Below are 12,327 nucleotides of genomic sequence, written 5' to 3' on the forward strand. Positions count from 1 at the left end.
CCATCCCAACCGTGAAGCACGGGGGTAGCAGCATCATGTTGTGGGGGTGCTTTGCTGCAGGAGAGACTGGTGCAATTCACAAAATAGATGGCATCACGAGGGAAGGAATATTATGTGGATATATTGAAGCAACTTCTCAAGACATCTGTCAGGAAGTTAAACCTTGGTCACAAATGGTTCATCTATATGGACAATGACCCCAAGCATACTTCCAAAGTTGTGGCAAAATGTCTTAAGGACAACAAAGTCAAGGTATTGGAGTGGCCATCACAAAACCCTGACCTCAATCATATAGAACATTTGTGGGCAGAACTGAAAAAGCATGTGCAAACACGGAGGCCTACAAACCTGACTCAGTAACATCAGCTTTATCAGGAGGGATGGGCCAAAAGTCAAACAACTTCTTGTGGGAAGCTTGAGGAAGGCTACCCAAAACGTTTGACACAACTAAATCAATTTAAAGGCAATGTTACAAAATGCTAATTGAGTGTATGTAAACTTCTGACCCACTGGGAATGTGATGAAAGAAATCAAAGCTGAAATAAATAATTTTCTCTGCTATTATTCTGACATTTCACATTCTTAAAATAAAGTGGTGATCCTAACTGACCTAAGACAGGGAATTTTTACTAGGCTGAAATGCCAGGAATGGTGAAAAACAGAGTTTAAATATATTTGGCTAAGGTGTATGTAAACTTCCAACTTCAACTGTACATCTATGTTTGGGCCAAATCAAGGCCGGTCTGAACCGGACTGAATTTGAACCAATTATAGACGTCTATGTTTGGGCCAAATATAGTCCTATCCGGACTGGACCAAATCTGAACCAATTATAGGCATCTACTGTATGCTTGGGCCAAATAAAGGTCTGTAGATGTTGAAATCAATGCCAGGACAAAATCTGAACCAAATATAGTCGTCTCCTTGGACGTTGAAATCAAGGCCGGTCTGGACTGCTCCAAAAAAAGACGTCCAGACAGGACCAAACAAATACTTCCAAAAGATGCTAAATACTTAGTGGGTTTTGATGAACTCCACCAGGAGCAGAGACAAATATTGTCTATTGTATTGACAAGATATTTGAGTGAGCGCTCTAACAATGGAAATGCATGTCTTCAAAGATGGAAAGCAAACGGGCGAGGCGAGGCGAGGCAAGGCGAGATCAGGTGTGACCATTCAAGCCAATGAGAGGGCAGATACACATGTGAAAGCATGTGAACAACAGGCCATAGAGATATATGGAATACTCATCTTTGTATCTGTGCCATTGTAGCATTTGTGACAGCATGGGTAATGCTATTTTAAAGCAGTCAATTTTCTTCTTCATCAATGGCTGATCACTCCCAACTCATAGGAATCCCCACCCAATGACTACTTTAAAATGGTGGAAGCCCTCAATGGCAATGTCCATGCTCAAACAGGTCATATCCATGATGAGTCCTCTATTTATGACAGGCAACACTCAGATACTTTATAAAATACTTTTTTTTCTTCAAAGTTGCCAAAATGCCAAGTGTGTCCACTTATATCAGTGCATTCGTAACAACTGAACCATTATAAAACGTATCTTCAAGCAAATACGTTTCATGTGGCAAATTAACAATGACATTATTTGTTGACCAAATTCAACACACTCATTGACCTCCATGCAAACATTTCTCAGTTCCTCTTCTTCTTCTTCCTCTTCTTTAACAGCAGTTGGCATCCAATATGTAGCATTACAGGTCGCAACTGAACTATAGTTGTGATACAAAAGGGGAAATTGGAAAAATGTAATTTAAAATGTAACATATATTTTTAATTACCCTATCAACTAACACTACACTCATTAAAACCCATCACCTTATTCCGCTACTTTAACCCTATCTGATCCTAACTCAGGACAACGACCTTAGAGGACGAGACACTACCACTCAACACACCCTGTAACTCTTCTGAAGTCAACTCTCGTAACCCCAAGTACTTCTCTGCAGCTGCCACCACAACATCTATTTCAAATCAAATCAAATCAAATGGTATTAGTCACATGCGCCGAATACAACAGGTGTAGACATTGCAGTGAAATGCTTACTTATGAGCCTCTAACCAACAATGCAGTTTAAAAAAATATATGGATAAGAATAAGAAATAAAAGTAACAAGTAATTATTGGTATAGAGTATAGAGGTATAGAGGTTGGTACAGAGGTCCTGGATGGCAGGAAGCTTGGCCCCAGTGAAGTACTGGGCCGTTCGCACTACCCTCTGTAGTACCTTGTGGTCGGAAGCCGAGCAATTGCCATACCAGGCAGTGATGCAACCAGTCAGGATACTCTCGATGGTGCAGCTGTAGAACCTTTTGAGGATCTGAGGACCCATGCCAAATCTTTCCAGTCTCCTGATCGGGAAAAGGTTTTGTTGTGCCCTCTTCACGACTGTCTTGGTGTGTTGGGACCATGTTAGTTTGTTGGTGATGTGGACACCAAGAAACTTGAAGCTCTCAACCTGCTCCACTGCAGCCCTGTCGATAAGAAAGGGGGCGTGCTCAGTCCTTGTTTTTCTGTAGTCCCGAATTGTCTCCTTTGTCTTGATCACGTTAAGGGAGAGGTTGTTGTCCTGGCACCACACGGCCAGGTCTCTGACCTCCTCCCTATAGGCTGTCTCGTTGTTGTCGGTGATCATGCCTACCTCTTATTTAACTCAAAGCGAGCATAGAAGTAGTTTAGCTCGTCTGGAGGCTTGTGTCACTGGGCAGCTCTCGGCTGTGCTTTCCTTTGTAGTCTGTAATGGTTTGCAAGCCCTGCCACATCCCACGAGTGTCAGAGCCGGTGTAGTACGATTCGATCTTAGTCCTGTATTGACGCTTTGCCTGTTTGATGGTTTGTAAGAGGGCATAGCGGGATTTCTTATTAGCATCCGGGTTAGAGTCCCGCTCCTTGAAAGCGGTAGCTTGGAGGGCAAGGGAGAGCTTTGTTGTCTCTGTGTGTGGAGTGAAGGTGGTCCAGAGTTTTTTCCCCTCTTGTTGCTCTTTTAACATGCTGATAGAAAGTTGGTAAAACGGATGTAACTTTCCCTGCATTAAAGTTCCCGGCTACTAGGAGTGCCAGAGTTTTTTTTTGTTTGATTATGGCGGAATGCAGCTCATTCAATGCTGTCTTAGTGCCAGCCTCTGATTGTGGTGGTATGTAAACAGCTATGAAAAATACAAATAGAAACTCTCTAGATAGGTAGTTTATCATCAGATACTCTACCTCAGGCAAGAAATAGCTCTAGACATCCTTAGATATCGTGCAACAGCTGTTATTTACAAATATACATAGTCCACCGTCCCTTGTCTTACCAGACGCCGCTGTTCTATCCTGCCGGTGCAGTGTATAACCAGCCAGTTGTATGTTGATAGTGTCGTCGTTCAGCCACGTCTCCGTGAAGTATAAGATATTACAGTTTTGAATGTCCCGTTGGTAGTTTAATCTTCCGCGTAGGTCATTGTTAAGATATTTTATCAAGGTTTAAGATAAATGATTAAATAATTCTACCCAGAAACTTTACCATTAGGGATTAGAGTTTGTATAGCATGAACAAGGAGTAATTAAAAATAATAAACACAGCTCTAACTAGGTTGGAGGGGGGAAGAGAGGAATGCATGTGTGTGCCTAACGAAAACAAAGAGGGTCCTTAACCTATGTTTGAACCGACCCAGCTATAACTCTGTGGAGATAAAATAAGACAGCGAGAGCCCCTCCAGGTTTTCCGTATCTGGGGAGGACTAGAACTGTCAGCTAAGTGGTCATAAACTCTGGTGAGACTTCAGGAGATAATCCAGATATAGTGTGTAATGTATGTGCTTTAGTGGGTTGGAATGGACTTTTCAAGCTGCTCTGTCTTTGTCGGAGAGGAGGAGGGACATTAAAAACACTATGACGTTATATGTGATATATAAACTGATGTGCATGGTATTTTAAGTAGAGCGCTCTCGAGAATAAACGCTATTGGCTAATTTTGGTTGACTGGTCTCTGTCTATTTTATGCAAATAAGAATCTTACAAGTTCTTAGAAATGGACAGAGTGTTTTAAATTGAATTGGTTAATGAACACATAAGAATTAAATTAACAGTCATCTATTTTATTGTCCAAAGATTGCATGTTTGCTAACAGAATGGAAGGAAGTGGGGGTTTATTCGATCGCCTATGAATTCTCAGATTGCAGCCCGCCCTCCAGACCCTTTTTCTCCACCTCCTCTTCACGCAAATCACTGGGATCTGGGCCTGTTCCCGAGAAAGCAGTATATCGTTTTCTTCGGCCTCCTCAGACTCGATGAGAATGGGGGTCATGCTCGGTCCTCTTTTTCCTGTAGTCCACAATCATCTCCTTTGTCTTGGTCAAGTTGAGGGAGAGGTTGTTGTCCTGGCACCACACGGCCACGTCTCTGACCTCCTCCCTATAGGCTGTCTTGTCGTTGTCGGTGATCAGGCCTAACACTGTTGTGTCATCAGCAAACTTAATGATGGTGTTGGAGTTGTGCCTTGCTCTGCAGTAATGAGTGAACAGGGAGTACAGGAGGGGACTGAGCAAGCACCCCTGAGGGCCCCATGTGTTGAGGATGAGCATGGCAGATGTGTTGTTACCTACCCTTGCCACCTTGGGGTGGCCCGTCAGAAAGTCCAGGATCCAGTTGCAGAGGGAGGTGTGTAGTCCCAGGGTCCTTAGCTTATTGATGAGCTTTGAGGGCACTATTGTGTTGAACGCTGAGCTGTAGTCAATGAATAGCATTCTCACATAGGTGTGCCTTTTGTCCAGGTGGGAAAGGGCAGTGTGGATTGCAATAGAGATTGCATCATCTGTGGATCTGTTTGGGCGGTATGCAAATTGGAGTTGGTCTAGGGTTTCTGGGATAATGGTGTTAATGTGAGCCATGACCAGCCTTTCAAAGCACTTCATGGCTACAGACGTGAGTGCTACCGATCGGTAGTCATTTAGGAAGGTTACCTTAGTGTTCTTGGGCACAGGCACTATGGTGGTCTGTTTAAAACATGTTGGCATTACAGACTCGGACAGGGAGAGGTTGAAAATGTCAGTTACGACAGCGCATGCGTATTGTCAGCGCATGCTCGCAGTACACGACCTGGTAATCCGTCTGGCCCTCACATCTGCTGCGGAGAGCGTGATCACACAGTCTTCCAGAACAGCTGGTGCTTTCATGCATGTTTCAGTGTTATTTGCCTAGAAGCGAGCATAGAAGTAGTTTAACTCATCTGGAGGCTCGTGTCACTGGGCAGTTCTCAGCTGTGCTTCCCTTTGTAGTCTGTGATGATTTGCAAGCCTTGACTCCTTCTCAAAATATTAAACTTTACCAAGACGAAATCTCTTTTTAGCATCCTAGAGAGAGAGAGAGAGAGAGAGAGAGAGAGAGAGAGAGAGAGAGAGAGAGACATGCTAAGCCCTGTACTCCCTCCACTTGAAACACAGTAAAGCCTCCAGTCAAGAAGCCAGCCTCCCGAAACCAATTTAGTTTAAAACCCTCTTTCTTTGGCTTATTTTCATGGACAGATTTTGGGCGGAGTAAAACCTCTTGCTTCTGACTACATCGATTCACCCAAGATCAATACTTCAACATTTTAATGATGAAACGCTTACCTTGTAACTAAGTTTGTCTTCTGTAGTTGTGTGCCTTTTTTTGTTTGCTGAAATTCATACTTTTTCAATAAACGTTAATCAAATATTACCACAGACTGCTTCCTTGTTTAGATTCAATTGCCACATGCAACACGTTTATCGAAAAAATATGGATTTCAGCAACAACAAAAAATGCAACTACAGAGGAAAAGGCACTCAACTACAAAGAAAGGCATGCAACAATTTATTTTGTACTGATGTTGGGCGAATTGATGTAGTCAGAGCTGAATTCCACAAAGGCTGGTCTCTGCTCCACTTCCTTCACCGCGGAGTGGAGTTTAGACAGCTAACCCCCTGGAGTTGATTGGAAAATCAATGGTAGTGGAGCAAGGAAAGGTGTAGGCCTACCATTAGCAGGATCATGTTATTTACAATTTCATCATGGTGGACTGGTGGATACTGATATGTGGTGAAAGAAGTCATCAGAGCCCGATGTGCTGTGCTTGCGTGAACATTTGTCTCGTGATCACAGCTTCCCGAGGCTGATTATAGTGTTTCCATTGTATTAAAAAACATTTTGTTTTTTAAATGGAATCAAATTGTTTTTGTCACGTACCCAGTTTAAAGCAGGTGTAAACAATGCATTGAAATGCTTATTTATTAACATACAGTGTATGTGAGTAATATGGGAAGAGGAAAGGATTGTGTATGACTGAGTTCATTTACCCATAAACCCCGTGTCTCAAGGCAGTGAATGTATTTGCCTCCTGCATGTTGGTAGCTGAAGGATTTATCTGACTGCACGAGGTGATCTATCAGGCTAAATTGGTTTTGATGGATTAGGCTATGATTAATGTACTCAGGCAACAATGCCCCCCTCTCTCTCTCTCCCCCACCCCTTTTCTCTCCCTCAACACACAAAGGCATCTGCTATGTTGTACCCATTCTACTTGTGTGCTACTGTAACACAATACTGTAATAAGGCTCAGTGTTTGGGATAGTTGGAATTCTTTGATGTCAACAGTGATTGGTCATACTATAGTGTTTTCCGAAGCTACACTGAGGTTGTCATACCTACACAAACATAACACTGCTGTGTCTTAGGTACTTTGTTGCCAGGCAAAACACAGCGGCGGTGTGTTGTAGGAGCGCTACAGTAGTCAGTAGAAATACCTTTTTACGTGAAGTGTTTGGATAATTATGGATTATTGCTCAAGTGTTTTATTGTTCTGGTTTGAAAGATTCTGACCCAATAGGTCATAAGCACACGCATGCACTTAAACTTGGGATGTGTTCTCACTCCCAATCCCAATCTCTGGCTGCATAAGAGACCGTAATTGGACTAGAGCAGCGTATCCTAATTACATGAGGACTAGTTCTTAGTTAAAAACGCCAAGAGGTCACACAGGATTTCAACTATGACCCAACCGGGCAGCCATGTCCTCCTGCTGTTACGTAGCTTACTAAGTGTACAATGTGAGGTGAATAGAGTATGGATGTCCTCCTGCCAATGTTACAGTAGGCCCACTGGTTTGAGGACCCCCATTGTACACCTAGAACACTTTCTTTGCCAGTTCTAGTCAAGCAGAAGTCTGTATAAATGTATGTCAAGAGCACAATCGGAACCAACAATTTAAGATTTGAAACAATTCCACATGCCAAATGGGCCAACCGCCAAACAAGGCCAGGGATCTTGGCACAGTAGAGATTACATAATGCCGCTAAGATAAATGATCTCCCACCGCGAGCACACACACACGCACAGAAACACACACATTTGTTTTAATATCCTTGTGGGGACCAAACAATTGATTTCCATTCAAAATCCTATTTCCCCTAACCCCTAAACCTATTTTTTTTATTAACCTTTACTTAACTAGGCAAGCCAGTTAAGGGGTGGCAGGGTAGCCTAGTGTTTAGAGCATTGGACTAGTAACCAAAAGGTTGCAAGTTCAAATCCCCAAGCTGACAAAGTACAAATCTGTCATTCTGCCCCTGAACAGGCAGTTAACCCACTCTTCCTAGGCCGTCATTGAAAATAAGAATTTGTTCTTAACTGACTTGCCTAGTTAAATAAAGGTAAAAAAAAAACATTCTTATTTACAATGACAGGCTACACCAGCCAACGCCGGGCCAATTGTGCACCCCCCTATGGGACTCCCAATCACAGCCAGTTGTGATACAACCTGGATTCAACCAGGGTGTTTGTAGTGACACCTCAAGCACTGAGATAAAGTTCCTTTTACCGGTGCACCACTCGAGAGCACTCCATGACCCTAAACCCAACCCCTAAGCCTAAAATAGCCTTTTCCCTCATCCCCACTTGTCCAAATATTCCTTGTTTTAATATCTTTGTGAGAACTTCTCCACAAACCTTGGATACTTCTCCTTCCTATAACTTACTAAGTTCACCAACCCCCTGTATTCCAGTTTGGGGATATTGTCTTTTAAAATGTAAAAAAAAAAGATATGTATTTGAAGGATGACAAAGGAGGACAGCCTTCAGAGTTGGCTGTTTGTTTATATTTACGTTTTGGTTAGGGAATGTGAAATTGTTCACACGGCACGGTACTGCTCAGACAAACTGTCCGCGTTCCTATCCCTAGCCCAGAGCTTGCTGTATAAGCCATGCGTGTGTAATAAAAGTAATCACTTGAGAAGGACACTTGCCAATGTCCTGGCTTGTTAAATTATTTTTATCCTAAACATTTAGGGAGAACAAATTAGCTTCAGTAGTGTGGAATATAGCACCCCTACAGCTAGTATGAACAGGCCACTATTCAATAGCGGGATATGGAAATTTGATCTGGAAGTAAACTGAATATATATCGCTTAGTTACTGCCTTGCATGTCTGTTTTGATCAGAAGCAGATTCTAACAGCTTGATCCATTGACACACCTAATCTTATTCACACCTGGTAATTGTTGCCACCTGCCTGCAGCTGATCTCTGCCAAAGCCATTACTATCCTATAGTCCCAGGCCCCAGGATAAAATTGTATAGGCTTAGATGAGGTACATTGTGTGAGGCTAACAGACTTGCCACATTGCATAGTCAAGTTGTACTCTTTTCCTCCATCTTTCACATCACAAGTATCTTCTTCTTGATTTTTTTTGAGTAGAGGAGCGATGTACCGGAAGGAAGAATAGAGCACTATATCCCATAGGGAAATGGGCTTTGAAATGAAGTACAGGCATAGGCTACATGGCATAGAGACAACATACATCACAAGACATATAGGCTACATCCTGCTGGCGCCCGATATGTCCCAATTGGCACCCTGTTCCCAACCAAGTGCACTACTTTTGACCAGGGTTATATAGGTGTCATTTGGAACGCAGTATTACCATCCTCATAATCTCATTAGGAAACGAAATCTCCTGTAACGGCATTACACATCCAGCCATTGCATATGATGATGCTAGTTTGCTAGGTTGTTCGTGATTGGCGTACTGCAAGTATGTCCTTAAATGTACGTGCAGAGCAGGCATGTGCCTCACTTCAGCCTCTCCAGCAAAGAGTGGAGTGGACACTTATGCCGCAACAGTTTTCAGTGAATATCTCAGTGATTGTTAAAAGGCCTAGTACTCCACTATCTGATTAAGTTGACACATAACAGCTACTTCTATTTCAGCGTCAGAAACAAGAATTTTGGTTTGGTTTTATGACCGATGTTCTGTTGACATCGGGCTTACTGGCTACCTACCGTACACAGGAGGTTGGTGGCACCTTAATTGGGGAGGACGGGCTCGTGGTAATAGCTGGAGCAGAATCAGTGGAATGGTATCAAAGACATCAGACATGTGGTTTCCATCTGTTTGATGCCATTCCATTCGCTCCGTTCCAGCCATTATTATGAGGCATCCTCCACTCAGCAGCCTCCTGTGATACTATACTACAATACTAGTTTGTTAAATGATTTATTTGTGTGCTCTACATGTTTCACACATACATGTCTCACACCCACACCGAGCAAACCATCCAAAATAGTTATTATGGTATTTCTGGGTCTCTCTTTCCCCTATTTGTCAAAGCAGGCAGAATCTGTCTCTCCTCGACACCTGCACTCCATGGCGCTTGACATGAGTGATGGTATCAGTGACAGCTTTGCACCTCATCCCTGTAAGAGGGTCGGGACTGCATCGGAAACCCAAAGCCTATGTGGATGCTGTCCCAATTCCTGCTTTTATCTGGCACTGCTCTCCTCATGTCCTTACATGAACCCAGACACAATCTCTCTCTCTCTCTCTCCCTCTCTCTCTCTCTCTCTCTCTCTCTCTCTCTGCCTCTCTCTCTCTCCCTCCACCTCGCTCTGTATCTCTCTCTTTCTCTCTCCCTATCTCTGCTTTCTCTCTTCGTCTCTCTCTTCTCTCTCTGCCTTCCTTCCTTCCCTTCCTCCCCTCTCTGTCCCTCTGTGCAGGGAGGCTTTGATGAACATGCTCAACATTAAAGCTGGCAAGCACTGTGCTTTTTAAAGTAAAGCACGTATTCGTGTCTCTTTAATCTTAGCCTGCCCAACATTAGCTACTGTTGCCCCTGTTGCACTCTAGATAGACAGGCAAGATATTTATTTACCATGCATTGCCAGGACAGGCAGGGATAAATGATTACCGGTATTATATCTGTATCAATATAAGGCTTTTAAAGTGTTTCGATTACCTAGACTTTTTCCTGGTACAGTGCGAAGATCTTCCCAAAGAATCTGATGACACATTTTTCGCCACAACTAGAGTTTTGAGTCGAGAAGGATTTTGCTCTTGAAAGCACAAAACTGTTTGTGTGTACACAATTGTGTGAGCATTGGAGCACACGTTCCAAGTTGGCCATTTTTGCACAGCCACTGTCATTTCAACTCACTCCAAAATGTACCCGAAACAAGTTGATGGGGGTCAACGGATTCTCAGCATCAGTTCACGTCATCTTCTTCTCGTCTTCATCTCTTTCTGCTTTCTGTTCCATCACCATTCACGGCATCAAGGGATTTTACTGTAAGGCCATCCATCAGGTAGATGAAGGCCTACCCACCCATAGGCCTATTCACCTTTCAACCCATCTTTATTAGAACGAATAAACATCTTTCTTTCCATATTCCAGGGAGACACTGAAACACAATTGCGTCGACAGATGAACGCAATCAATTACTTGAGTTTACATCTAGCAATGAAGGTTATTACTCACCCGCCTCTCATGAATTCCTTTCCTTGCATACCCTTGCAATGGAATTTGAATTCACACGTGCACTTTTCCTTCTAAGAACCTCGGGTCTTAATTAATGCATGTGTCGTGGCAGACCTCTGAAGTTCATTTTGACACGCTAAATGTTAGATGAGCAAACTGTGTGACACTGCATTGAAAAGTCACATCCTTAAATAGACGATGGTTGCATTTGGCAGTGCCATCATAATGTATGTGCGGTCGGAGTTATTTGACCACAGGATCCGTCTTTGCTCCAATCAAAGCATGTGTTTACGGATTTGCCCTATAATGAACTCGCAACGTTATGAGATATATTGACATTGTGGAAAGGTCTCTCTTTACGTCGCCCATGTAAAATAACATCACAATATACACACAGCGTTGGCAAATTGCAAAGCTATAATAAATCATTGTAAAGGCAACAGGGTCATAAATATGTCATACACCACTGTATGTTGCTGTCTTCGGGCCTACTGTAACTGCTCCTCCTCTCCAGCTGGTTCTGGTGTCACGCTGAAATAGTTCTCCGCTAGCGTTAGCCTGTCAACAGGGCCTAAAGGCGCCCCTGAATTAGGAGCCCACTGGTGTTGAGAGGACACTTATTGGTGCTGCTCCCAATTTAGGGTTCAACCTCATGCTGAGTTTTGTGATATCTCCAACATATGCAACCTCAGTTACCACATTAGAGTATTAATCAGCATGTGATGGCTGTTCACATATAGACCTACTCCTGAAATAAGGAGTCCCAAATGGCACCCTATTCCCAAGTGTGATACTTTTTTAAGTGGAGGCTGTCTTGCAGTGCACTATATGAGAATGGGGTGCCATTTGGGACACAGCCATGTTGTTACCTCTCATTGGGGAGATGACAGCACGACAGACTGAGCAGTGACAGCTCTATACTTAGTCCATCACCACCCGAAATATGCACTGTTATTTTTGTAAAGCTGCTCCCATGAGGTCTAATTTGAGAAGAATATCAGTTTTGCTTTGGTTGGTAGACGATCAAACATGTTTTGAACATGACAGTACATTCACATAGCTGCCCTGGCCCCACAGACAGGCAATCAGGCAGGCAGACAGCTCGCTCAAAGAACGTCCGGGTCCTGTCGTCCGCTAGCCAGTCCGCCACATAGGCATGCTACGTTCTGTACCCATTGATTTCTGCCAGAATCCTGCCACCATCAGCATTTGCATATTTCCAGACTAAAGGGGATTTACCCCGGCCATTTCTGTCCTTTTCTGTCTAGTCAGACATGAGGCATTGAAAGTGTTTTTGTCAAGCTAATCCATAGTGTGGCAGAGGGAGGGTGATGGGTGGGGAGCAGGGAGCTGCCACTGCAGGGTAAACATGAAGCATTATACCCTGTTGGGGGGGTAGACGGACAGACGGACAGACAGACAGACAGACAGACAGACAGACAGACAGACAGAGATAACAGCATGGTCCTCAGAGACCCAGAATAACTAGAATATCTGTCAAGAGGCAGGGGGAGACAGACAAAATGGGTAAACAGGGAGGGTTTATTCAAGTGCCCTC

This window comes from Oncorhynchus masou, chromosome 6, assembly GCF_036934945.1.
Source record: "Oncorhynchus masou masou isolate Uvic2021 chromosome 6, UVic_Omas_1.1, whole genome shotgun sequence".
Taxonomy (NCBI): domain Eukaryota; kingdom Metazoa; phylum Chordata; class Actinopteri; order Salmoniformes; family Salmonidae; genus Oncorhynchus; species Oncorhynchus masou.